Source organism: Oxyura jamaicensis, chromosome 3 (genome assembly GCF_011077185.1).
Source record: "Oxyura jamaicensis isolate SHBP4307 breed ruddy duck chromosome 3, BPBGC_Ojam_1.0, whole genome shotgun sequence".
Classification (NCBI taxonomy): Eukaryota; Metazoa; Chordata; class Aves; order Anseriformes; family Anatidae; genus Oxyura; species Oxyura jamaicensis.
The window spans coordinates 59,159,257-59,172,012 of NC_048895.1; the positions used below are offsets into that span (position 1 = coordinate 59,159,257).

General features: G+C 33.6%; 1 protein-coding gene across 3 annotated transcripts in view; it reads left to right on the forward strand.

The window, feature by feature from the left end:
• Nucleotides 1-12,756, forward strand: part of HBS1L (HBS1 like translational GTPase) — a 60,020-nt gene that overhangs the window by 8,534 nt on the left and 38,730 nt on the right. The window lies entirely within an intron of this gene.

A 12,756-nucleotide genomic window follows, 5' to 3' on the forward strand; every position in this document is an offset into this window, starting at 1 on the left:
TTTAGCATAGGAAGTAACCCATCTGGAAATTCTTCCTTTAACAAGTTCAAAAGCAAGGAGACACGGGACTTTAAATCCTTGCTGAGGCAGAATGTGGCTTGTGATTCTCTGAGTCTTCAAGACAGCATTCCTCTTGTTTCCTCAAATGTTTCTGATGGTAATAGTAATGCAAATTTTTATAGTCCTCCTTGTATATCAAGTGCTTTAGGAAAATTGGCTCTTGATAATGAAGTCAGTCATACTGCAGATAGAAAGAATGAACTTACTGAAAATTTTTCTTCATTTGCACAAAGTAGAAAACAAGAAAGCCCCTCTTCACAGATGGCTGCTTTGCCAATGTTAAGGTCTGGAAGTACATCATTGGCTGACTTACTTCAGGAGCACCAGGAAAGTAGTGCAAGCCAGTGTTACTCTTTGGCTGATCTTTATACCCAGTCAACAGCAACTCTCACAGATAGGAGTTTGGGAGCCTCATCATTATCACAACTAGTAAGTCAACCACAAACTTCAGGTGGGATGCCAGAGTTAACAGGATCTTTGTCTTCGCTAGCCCTCTCTATAGTTTCTCCACTAAAGGAAGTCGAGAACTTATCACTCTCTGATTTAATAGCAGAGGCTATTGAAGTAGATAATACTCAAGAAAAAAAGGATGTCTCCATGATCAGTGTAACTGACTTGAGGCCCTCTAAAAGAACAAACATTGATTTAAGTGTCCTTTTAAGAAATGCAGATGCATCTGCAGAACAAAATGTAGTAGCACAATCAAATATCTTAATTCCTGAAACAAAACATTTAAAAGTAAAGCAGGGAAAAAGTTCTGGTTTTGCCAAAACAAATAAAAAGATCAAAAGAGGGCTTACTTCTAAGAGGCAGGACTTGTCTCTTTCGTGGGTGAAGGCTCTGTGTGCAAGACCTTCAGCTTTTGCTTTAACCTTATGTCTTCGTTATCCTCCAAAAGGGTATAAGCGACACACAACTGGTATGCACAAAGCTTTTCTATACAGTAGACAAGTACAAGATGTAAAACCCAAGGAAATTGCTCCTATAACAGCCATAACACCGTTTGACTTCAAATCAGCATCTCCTGATGATATTGTGAAAGCTAAACAACAAAAAGCTTTTACAAGACAGTAGTACAAAGAAAAAAATAATCGATGTTTATATCTAGGTATATTGGAAAAAAAAATAGGACCTATTTATAATTCAGAATTGAATTTTTAAACTTTTTAATTGACATGATAGTTCTCACTACTAGATTGGTAACAAATTTGTATGTAAAATTCTAAGGTGTTGCACTGAATATTTTTATTTTTGCCTAATTTTCACTGACAATTTAAAATTTTTAGCTTTTAAGAAGTCTTGAACATTATTGTATATAGATAATTCATGTACAAAATTCTGTAAACACTCTTAGATTTCTTGAAATACCCCTTTAGGGGTGTGTATATAGTTGGGAAGAACACTGAAGTATTTTTGTAAACAATTTAGTTTTGCTATGTGGTGTGTAGTTTTGCAAGTGGGAACCTTAGTTTATATTACAACTGTTCTATTGAATATTCTTAAAGCTAAATATTCTCCTAAGGTATGTTACTGAACTATGCCTCTTTACTGATTTATTTCCACTCAATGTCGCTGTTCTCTTCTGTCTTTATTGTACTTAAAATATTACAACAGAAATACCTTCAGTTTTTAAAAACCTCAATAACCTCAGGTTTTGATTAACGATTGTAATAGGACATGTATAGTTTTTGATAGGACCAAATTTGTTGGGGAGCAGGTTAACAAAGTTAAAATTGTGTTCCTCACTCTTTCCACTGTCCAACCAGCTGTCAAAATGTGAGTTTTTTTGTAGATACATACCTGGCATGTGTTTTGTAACAAGTTTTAGTAGGATTCTACAGTTTATTCTCAAGTATTTCAGAAAAGTATTGGAATAACAATTCTCCTTTCAAATTTAGCATGAGAGTATTTGCTTAATGGAAAAAAACATTTTGGGCAAAACATAGGTGCTATTTGTATCTGCCTCTTGCATGTTTTGAAGAAACTCCCATATTAGTGGATGTGTGTTATTTTCTAACTGTCGGCACCCATCACTGTTATTTTAAAGCTTTACACTGAATATCAGGACATTTTGGACTTAATTTTTTAGCTGGTTACCATATTCTGATGCCCTTGTTAGTCAAATTAGTAACTGCATGTATGTTTCAAATTTTCTATTAGCATACATTAATTCTTTTAATATACTTCCAGTGTCAATGTCAGCGTTTTAGATCCTGACAAGCAATATGTGCAATAAGGGTACTGCTGCAACTAAAAAAGAAATAAAATACATTTGTATATGTACTACTATACTTTTATCCCTACTATACTTGGCAGCTAGTATGGAACAGGAGATAAAATTTTAATCTATTTTAAATCTAGTTTTCATCCAGCATGTTGTATCAAAAAGAATGCAAAAACTTAGGCTTATTCTTGACTTCAGGTTGCACTATAATTTTCTTTCTAAATCAAAACAAATACGTTCCAGTGCTCTCAGGTACAGATTTCATGTTCTGTATATTTTGATTGTTCATCTAGTTGATCCTAGCTGTTGTCTTTTAGGACTATGTTGACTATGTCATGTTGATTTTTAGGACAGTTTGACCTCTGACCTCTTGAATAAAATTGGTATTTCTTATTCTTAATAATAAAAAGTTTTATCTAATAGCAGTGCTGCAGTGTTTATGTTCTAGATTACATGTAAAGTGTAGCTGTCTGTATCTGTGCTTATTTCAAGTGCCTTAAAGCATTGAAGAGTAAGTAATACAATCCAGCATACATACTATGTTCTCATAAATTTGTCAGCAGGAACAGACTTGATATGCTTTCTTCACCTTTTTGTTGAGGATCTCCTCCATAAACTAACATCCAAAGAGTTTCTGGAGCCTTCTTGGTTAGTGTCACGTGCCTGTTCAAGATCTGTTGTAGAGGTCTGGCTGATACAGATTGTACATATACACTGTTTGCTTCATTTGTTAGTCTTAACAGCAAATTCTGATTTTTGAACAGCCTTAAATACTTTTTAGCAATCTGTTTATCTGGAGTTAGTCCAACTATTAACTTCATACTGCTGTGAAGTTGAAATGTATTTTTCCCACTGAGGCAAAATGTCTTACTTGGAGAAGTTTAATAATTAAAGTTTAAATGTTCCAAAATTGTTTATGTTGTTCTAGTAGGGAAATCATATTTTTTAAAAGTAAAATATTAGTCCAAAGCTTAATGTAGGTATGCCTGGCTACACAATGAGATATTTTTGCTTTCTTATGTTCCAAATACTATTTGGGCTCTAATTAACATTTTTTGTATGTAGAGTTTTCTAATAACATGCATTTTTTAATTTTATTTTTTCCTTCTATATCTTGTTCTTGTTGAACTTTTCATTGTTGTTGGTCTCTTTTCTCATTCCCTTGACTGCTGTTCTTTGCTTCAGACTTCTTAGCATTTGTAATAACTTCAAAGCCAAATACTGGATATATACCAAGACGTGTGTTACGTGGGTTCCTTTGGGTTGTATGTACAAGTAGTAGGTAGCAATGTGTAGTACTTGGAAGTCACTTCTGGTATGGGTTTCATGTAGATTAGACTTCGAACGAATGAGTGAAGCTAAAGGGCCTGAGCATTATATGCTTATAGGAGGTCTTGCTATGGGATTGAAACCTTAGTAAACAATTTTGGATCTTGTTTGGTAGCTAGATTTTCATATATAAATATCTTTCCATTTGCATGTATCTCAGTGTTGTCAGTGATCTTGAAGAAGTAATATGTGCTGTTCAGTGTATAAGGAGTGGGGGAGGGATTTTTTCTTCAGTTTGTAATACTGAATACCAAAATGAGCCTTGAATTAGTACAAACCTACAGGCTGAGCACTGCAAAGCTATGTGATGGATAAAGCTGAATTCCAATGAATTTTCAGCAGAGATTTATTTCGATGCTTGCAAAATTAGTGTGTTTTTTTTTTTTTAAACCAAAGGTAATATGTTACTATATATGTTGTTCAAATGAAAAAGGCATTTTAATAATTTCCTTTGTTATTCCTTAATTTCCTTGATATTTTCCTTAATGAGAACCAGGTTTGTTTCATCAGTGACAGTTTAAATTGTCCTAAAATTACAATACTGCATGATATTATTGTCTATGGTATTTTTGCATAAGAGCTCTGTTCTGTCTTTGCACTGAAGTGTGTCTGCCTTATGAATGTTAGATTTAGTTGTCAGTCTGTCTGTTTTATACTTAAAATAATAAGCCTATTTTATTGATCTGTGTATATATGTATTTTCCCCCCGTTTTGCAGCTAGTATGTGTTTTTGTCTAATATGAGTTAGCTGTATTACTTGTTTTGCAATTCATGTATTTACATTGTTAAATATTTGTGTCTATGTTGAGAAATACAGACATGCAAAAGATAGTATTTAAGCTACATAGACCTACTCCTGCTGGTATTGGACTGTGTATACTCTTAAGGTATTGTGTACATTAGATTTTTTTGTACATATTTTTAATTAAGTGGCTGCTGAATATTTTTTATATAAAATTGCCTTTTGGATATTGCTTTATGTGCTTAAATAAAATGTATATTCTGAAGTACTGACTTAATTACAATTTCTTGTTCTTTTACCTACTAGAAATGGAGTTGTAACTTAGTGTTCTATAATGAGTTTTTCTGTTGTGGAAACAGACTGGAATTCTTATCTAGGTATGCACAGCATTATTCTTTTCGTGGAGGATTCTTCTGGAGAAAGTAAAGCAAAAACTGGTATATGCTAGTGCATCTTCAGATACTGTATTGGGGCTACAATTGGCTTTTGGTTACAAATCGGTTTTTGAAGTTATTTAGATCATCTTAATATCATTTACAAACCTTATCAGGCTCTTAAAAAGGAAAGGATATCAGTGGAAAAAAAAAAAGGAAAAAAAGCTCTTAAAAACTCTCTAATACTGGTTGTCAAGCTCTTTGTTATAGTAGAAAGTCAAGCTACTACAGCTGAATAATTTTTTTTTTTTTCCAAATACATCTACCATTTTTCTCCCTTAAGTTTCTTTTTCTAGCTGAAGTTGTTTTGGAAAGTTAGGGTAAATTGATTTTGATTTCTATCTGAACTTGTTTTGGAATATCTGGGCAAATTGAAAGTCAAAATAAAATATGAGAAGAGTAGGAAAATAACAGCGCCTGCTAGGATATCAGAAATGATTGCTGCATTGTACACTGTGGAATGTGATCTTAATGTAGTTATATTTACATTATTTTTAATCACAACAGAAAATGATATTTTTTCAAAGTATAGGATGTTAGAAGCATAAAATTCAGATTTTAAAACCATGATGTTAAAACTTCACATATCTAGCTTTTATTTGTTATTCAGAAATAGCTATATGAGTAATTTCTCATTGAATTGTTCAGACAATTCTCAGGATCTTAAGCTTCAGAAGCAGCCAGGTACTTGAATTTCTGGAACTGTTGTACAATAATATTTCGAAGAGACTAGCTGGTACAGAGAGTTAGTCTTTGTAATCTTGTGTTCTGACTTTTTTTTACTCTAATCATATGATTCAAATACATTTTTCAGTAATCAACAATTTCTGAAACTCAAAACGCAAGCAAAAGGTTTCAGAGCAACTAGTACTACTGCAAAAATGAATAGCTATGCACAATTGTTGTATGAAGATAGGGTATGAATTGTTTTTGTGGAGTATATGTAGCTAATTACAGTACCTTTTACAAGGGTACTAGTTATATACAGTCTTATGTGTCTCTGAAATCTTAAACATTGAGAAATTATTGTTTAAATATTTTTATATTAAATGTTGATGATGAGTTGGGGTTGGGAAGGAAAAAAGCAAAATTTCATCTCATTATAATTCACTAACTATTGAAAGTGGTTGCTTATCTGGTTTTGTTTCTTTGAGAATTGAGGTATTTTAATTGATAACATCCTTTTTTTTTCTGAAATACAGACAGTCAAACTCTTAAGTGGATTTTATGTTCAATTCACAATGTTAGATCTTTTGTTTAGATGATGTAGATGATGAGGAAATGTCATTACTCCAAATTATCTATACTTCTGTGTGCTAATGTTTTTGACATTACAGGATTTTTCCATGGGGATGTAAAAGAAAAGTGTTATTTGTATATTTTTTTTTTCCTGAAATGGGTGTGTTTATTCTCTAGTAGAAAACGTGGATGAAACAACAACCAAACCACTGGCAATTTATTCACTTTTCAGCATCTCTTTTGTGCTTCCTAAATCACTGGATATAACGGGACGGTTTAATGAGAATGGGTCTGAATTTTAGTACTGCTGTACTCTACAGCAATTGAGTAATTGCTTCTTTACATAGACTTTTCTTTTGAAGTACTGTTGTTGTTTTTTTTAAATAACCAACTGTTAAAGCTAATTAACAGTTGGTTAATTCACAATATGTGAATTAAGGTGATTTTGGGAAATGAATGATTCTTATGAAATGGTTCATAAGTTTCTGGTGTCTGTGTGGTTACAGAAGTTACGTTATCTGGTTTGTGGAAACATTATATTGCATACTTAAAAATGGCCTGTTAGAAACAATAGTCTCTGACTTTAGAGGCGTGTCTGTGGTTTGATCAATTAATAGATTTGGATATTTAGTGTTTGGTAAGATTCCTTTAGGAAGCAGCTCATTGTGCTTCTGTACAACGTTCTGTTAATAAAATGAATGGGAGACGACTAGAACTTGTAAAAAGTGTTTGTGGGCTTCAGAGATTAAAATGATAGATTTTAAAAGAGTTCATGCTTCATGAACAACTTGCTAAAAATTACAGATTTATGAAGACAGTGCAAATTATGTATAATGAGAATACGGGTGCTCTAGAGAAGGTGTTTTGTTTTTTTTTACTAGTGAGGTATTCATTTATCACGTCAATAGCAGATGGACATTATCTTCATATTTCAATTGGCTATCTTGAGTCTCTATGCATCTATAAAATCAGAGTGAAATCTTAGTGTGTTTTTTTTTTTTTTTTAGGTGGTGATGTTCCTCACATACATAGCATTGCTCAGGTGTCTGCTTTTTTCTGAGCAGTGACTGATTAGTGATATTCAGAGATTCAAACTTGAAGTGCGCTGTTGCAATGTGTTTGCTCTCACTATAGTCAGAGAAGCTGCAAAGTTGAAATTTCTCAAAAATGTTTATGTAAGAATGGTACCTTCTTAGTCAAAAGGATCTGCATTCTGTGCATATTCGTTTAATTTCTGTTTGCTTTTTCTGGCTAAACTACATTTTCATTTCTTTTTACCCTTGTTAGTATTTCAGAACAAATACAGATACTGGTGAGTGAGCTAGATTCTATTCCATTTCAGGCACTGTTAACGGAATTGTTAACCACTTTATGACACTAAGATTTTTGGTTTTAGTGATGCATGAGCAAGAAGGAGGTCAGATCTCTGTAAATGTGCCATCCTTGCAGGAAATAAAAAGTACTGTGAACTGAGTATGGTTAGTTTGGTGGTGGGTAGCAAGGAATATAGTCTTTTATATTTTAATTAAGTTATTGTAGTTGAACTCTTTGGGGGCGCTAGCTATTTTGTATTATAGTTGTTTCTCAAGACTAGCAAGGGTCTTTATAGGGTTATATTTATAAATACTTGACAAAAAACAAGCTTTGCAGCAAAGAGGCAAAATTGAAAGTAAGGCACCGGAAGTTGAAAAGCCTTACTCATGATGTGCCAGATAATCTAGGAATAGAATGCAGCTCTCAAGCTCAAGTCTAGTTTTCTAAATATTGGACTGTACTGCTTTGTGGCTGTTAACAGAGAAGTGTGTATTTCTTCACTGGCATTTATTGCTGATTTATGATTTTTATTAATAGTGCAGGTATTCAGATTATTGATGTAGCTATGAAGACGGTCTAGGCAATTTCAAGAATACAGCCCACAAGCAAAACAACTAGATGCTTAGCCTGCATTTTGTTAACATTGTTTATCTTTCAGTTTTCTAGAATTCTTTCTTCGCCTCTCCTGTATAAATATCTTCCTTCACTTTTGCTTTACATCGGAAAAAAAAAAAAACACGAACGCTATCACAGTGTCACTTAATGTAATTAGATTTTTCTTTTCAGTCAGTTGAATGCACCAAGGTTTGTTTTTGATCCATAATGATGGGGGTTTTTCAGTCCAATGACAAATACTTGTTTTGTCTTCTGGATTTATAGCCAGAATATCAGCTGGATGTTGATATTAACAGGTAACTTTGGTCACTTCTGCCGTGTTGTTACGGGCAGGTGAAGTTGGGGATCTTACTGAAAAAACTCATGAACGGATATTTTTTGATTTTTATCTTTAGGAACAATTCCAAAGAAATCTGGGAGGAAAACAATGTTCTGAAGTTTAATGGTGACGTCCAATATATTCTCACTAGCCAAGAAGAAACCCTGAGGTTTTACTTATCATGCATGAAAATCAGTTGGCTATGCCCACGTGGCTCAGAAGAATTTTTTTCCCCCAACTTCTATTGGCTTTGCTAATTATTCAATAGCAGCAGTTCTCAAATGCCTGCTAAGCCTATTGTACTTAGTGATACTCAGGTACTGCATGTATTCAGTCTGTGACAAGAATATGTTCTTTACAGAGTGGAAATGTATGAAATCTGACATGACCGATGATAGATCTTAAATCATGGAAAGTAATGAGAATTTAAGACTTCCGTGTTTTAGGTAAGAAAAATGTATACACAGACTTTAAGAGAAGTTACTGAATCTTGACATAGGGTACTGTGTGGGTTTTAGAAAGGAAGTGGCTTATTTCAGGGAAAAATGTGTCATCAGCAATGAAAAGCTTTTTAAAATCCTTTGAGATACCTCTTTGAGCTTCTCCTTATATATGTTGTACACCTACACTGGAAAAAGTGACACTCCAGGCGTTTTCTGAGTTTTCTTTTATGGTCCTTTAACACTAGCATGGCTTACCTTTTTCAGACAAAGTATACACCAGGGCAGAGTTGATCATTTTCACAGTTGACTACATCATGTATAAAAGTTGGGTATTTTGGTTGGAAACTAAGAGAGCTTAGATTAAAAATGGTTGTATTCTTTTTAGAAATTCAGGATTCCAGAAGGACCGGAGATCCTGAGGAAAAACAGTAGCTCTACTTGTTCTTACAGTAGCCTTCTATGTTAGACCTTTCAGGTTATGGTAAAGATCAACCACCATTTGCTTTTTTCTGTGTCTCTAGAAGGTAAAGTGAAGAATGTACAAAAATCTCAGATGTGATTGCTGGAGTGCAAGGAAGGTATGGTTGGAGTCAGTTTTTGAAAATCTTGTTAATTGAAAGTCTGCAAGGTAATGCACTCTTCACTTCCTATTTTGGTAAAACATACATTTTTCTGTCATGTACATGACAAATTGTTATGTATGTGAATTTTCTCTGTTAACATGTGAGAACTGTACATTAATTGTTACTGTTGAAGGGCAGTTTTCTTCCCTTAAGAAGATCATTGGAAAGTCAATATAGCAATGGGCGCAGTAAGTTGAAGTTCCTTCTTTCCTTGCATTTCTTTTTATTCTGGGTGGACCAAGTTTCTAAAGTTGTTTAATAAACGCTTACAGGCAGTATTGAATGTCCATTATCAATATGTCAAGGTTTTAAATACTAGGTTTATATAGCATTGCACTGTCATATTTGGATAAATAGGGTGCTGAGAACACCAGTCAGTCTAATGCTGGTTCAGCGTGAGCATTCTGAATAATCAAAATCATTAGAATATGAAGCAGGCTGGTAGGAGGAATCCATACTATCATGGTTAAAAGATGTAAGAAGTTAGAAAAGAAATAAAAAGTTATTTTCATCATAGGATTCCAAAGTTCTGAAAAATGGTTGTAGAATTATGTACAATTAATATGAAAAACATGGTAAATAAAGAACCTTGTCTTTGAAAACGTAACTTAATTTCTGAAATTAAGACTACAGAGACATCTCGTACAAGGACTAATTTATTATTTTATACATTTTTATCAGGTCATCGATTGGATTTTTGTATTGTCTGTGAGAAAAGTTTTTTCTTATTTTTTCTAACTTATTGGATTGACAGCTAGAGTTCTTGAATGACAGTGAGTGTTCACCTTTACCATTCCCAACCAACACTTTTCCCACAGCAGGAAACAAACTTCAGGGACACTTGCTTTAATGATCTATTCATTTAAAGGCAGCTTGATTAGATTATTTATATAGTTTATCCCTCTGTTTTCTGAGGTAGAATACTGTTCTTTTCAGAGACAATCCACTCTTTGCAGCATGTATCATTTAGCAATTCTATGGATAAATGATTGCTGCTGTAGTGCTGTGGTATTATAAATTTGGAAGTTGTAACTTGCCTGAAGCTTGCATTTGAGTACTCAAAACTAGTCTGTTGACAAGACTTAAGACAGTGGTATTTCACAGTTGTACAACAATACATTTCAGCTCTAGAAAGTAGTTAAACATTAGAAGTATTGGTGTATCAAATCCAAAATTGTGAGAACAGAAGAAGCAGTTTAAAATATAACCAGTTAGCAACAAAAAGGAGCTTGAATTCTAATAGGAAGCACGTGTAAAAAACCAGAAATGAAATGAAAGGGCAAAAAAAATCCCACAAAGACTACAAGCATAAAATACAACATTGGTTTACAATGTATATTTTACACTAGATATCTTTCCCTGCAAAAGCTATTGTTTCTTCCCTGTAAAACTTACATTATCAATACTTGCCGTATCTTTGTACTGTCTTCTGGATGTGTTTCTGCAGTATCATAGATTTGCTTATTATGTGTGGTTCAGTATTGTTACAAAACTTGTTAGTCAAACTCTACTGAATTATGGCATGAACAGAAATTCTGCCCACTCACTACTTGTGTGCCTCTGGTTTTAACTAAACTGTTTTGTCCTTGGGTGTTAAAATATTACCCCTTTTTAATCATCTTCCTTGTATATACTTTCATGATACCATGATTCTTTCATGATGCCTGACGCATTTCAGTGTTCAGAGTAGACAGTTAACAAATGCTGTCAGTCCCAGGTTCTTCCCTCCCTACCTGTGACATTCAAAATTTGCAGTCAGAATCTCTGGTAGGAATTTATGCTTAAAAAGCCATAAGCTTAGAAAAGTAGGGTTATTGGTAACTGTAATATTAAAGATACCTGTGTGTGCAGAACATGTCATGCCCCGTTGACAGAGACTGGGAAGAGCTGTGACTTGTTGTTGCTTCAGTTCTTCCATATTTTTACTGCATTTAAAAACTCGTATTAAATGGAAATTTTATATCTAATTAATTCCAGAATATGAGTTGAAGTTGTTTTGGGTACTCCTTGTTTGAGTCCTTGTTAACCCCTTTTTGTGGTTTTAGAATCACATTTTCCTATTTTTAAAGTTTTCCTTTTCCCTATTGCTGACCTATGTAAACAGGAAAATGACTAACTTTGCTTGTCAACTAGGCAAGATGGTGAAACTGAGTATACGCAAAGTGCTACTGAATTCATAAGTTTTTTTTTTTTTTAAAAAAAAGGAAGAGAATTGTCACTTAAAGATTTTAAGTAAACATTTTTCAAGGCAAAAATATGATTTGAATTGTATGATTTTAATGGTATTTTTCTGGCAATATACATATGCTAAGAAATATTGTGAGGTTATGGTTGCTATCTGTATGTACGCTGTTACTACTGTAAGTGTGAAGTGTTTTTAACTCCACTTTCACTGCAAGATGGAAGAAGAAAACATTGAAAAAACAAACTTCAGTCCACACAGGTTCCTCTCTGAAGTCCAGGTAGAGTGAAATGCACTTCTTCAGACTGTCAAGTGAACTTTCTTCTTCCTGGTGTTCATCTGCATCTGATAAAGCTTACAGAATTTATTTGAAACTATATATTGTGATCTACTATATTCAGGTTTTCTTCTAGACTCAGATACACAGCTTTTTTATAAATCAGCTTGGGTCTCTGAATAATTCTAGCAATGAAGAATGGAGCCTCCAATGCTCTGTTTCATGTAGAGTTTTTATATGCAGGGTGTTTTTTCCACATAATGGGTCTTCCTTATTCAGAGTATGGTAACATTCAGTGTCTAATTTTTCTAGTCTTAATTAATCAATTCATCTTTGATAACTCTGGAATCCTGATCTTTGACTTGAGGCAGACGAGTTCATAGGAAACTGGAATAGTTAGAAGGAGTTAACAGAGGAATAATGTACATAAATAATGCAAATGTAATATAGATAGGTAATGTAGATAACATAAAACAGGCTTCAGTTATAAGGGGAAAAGTTTATGTAAACGAACGAAATTATGCGTAAGAGTAGTGCAGCTTTTATAAGCTTTTCCTAAATTTTAACGCAAAACTGTGTTTTTTAAATGTATCTTTTGCTCCTCAAATGTGTGTTACCGTGTGTGTGTGTATATATATATAAAGTAGCTTACCTTTTGCCTTGCTTACTTGTACCTTCTTACCTTAGCATGACCAGGGTCTCTTCTTCTTGCAAGAGTTTCCCTGATAAATACAATTATTGCCGAATACTAGGATATTTTATCAGTTAGTGAAAGCCCTACAGTCAATCATCTAATTTTTGTTAGGTTCACTAAATTCCTAATAATATCCGCTGTTCCTGGCAGCATACATAATGTGTTCCCTATGGAATAAAGTCTTGTGTATAATCTGTTTTTGCAACGTGTTTGGACAAACAACATGGTGCATAGTGGTGGTCCAGGAAAACCGTAGCTTTC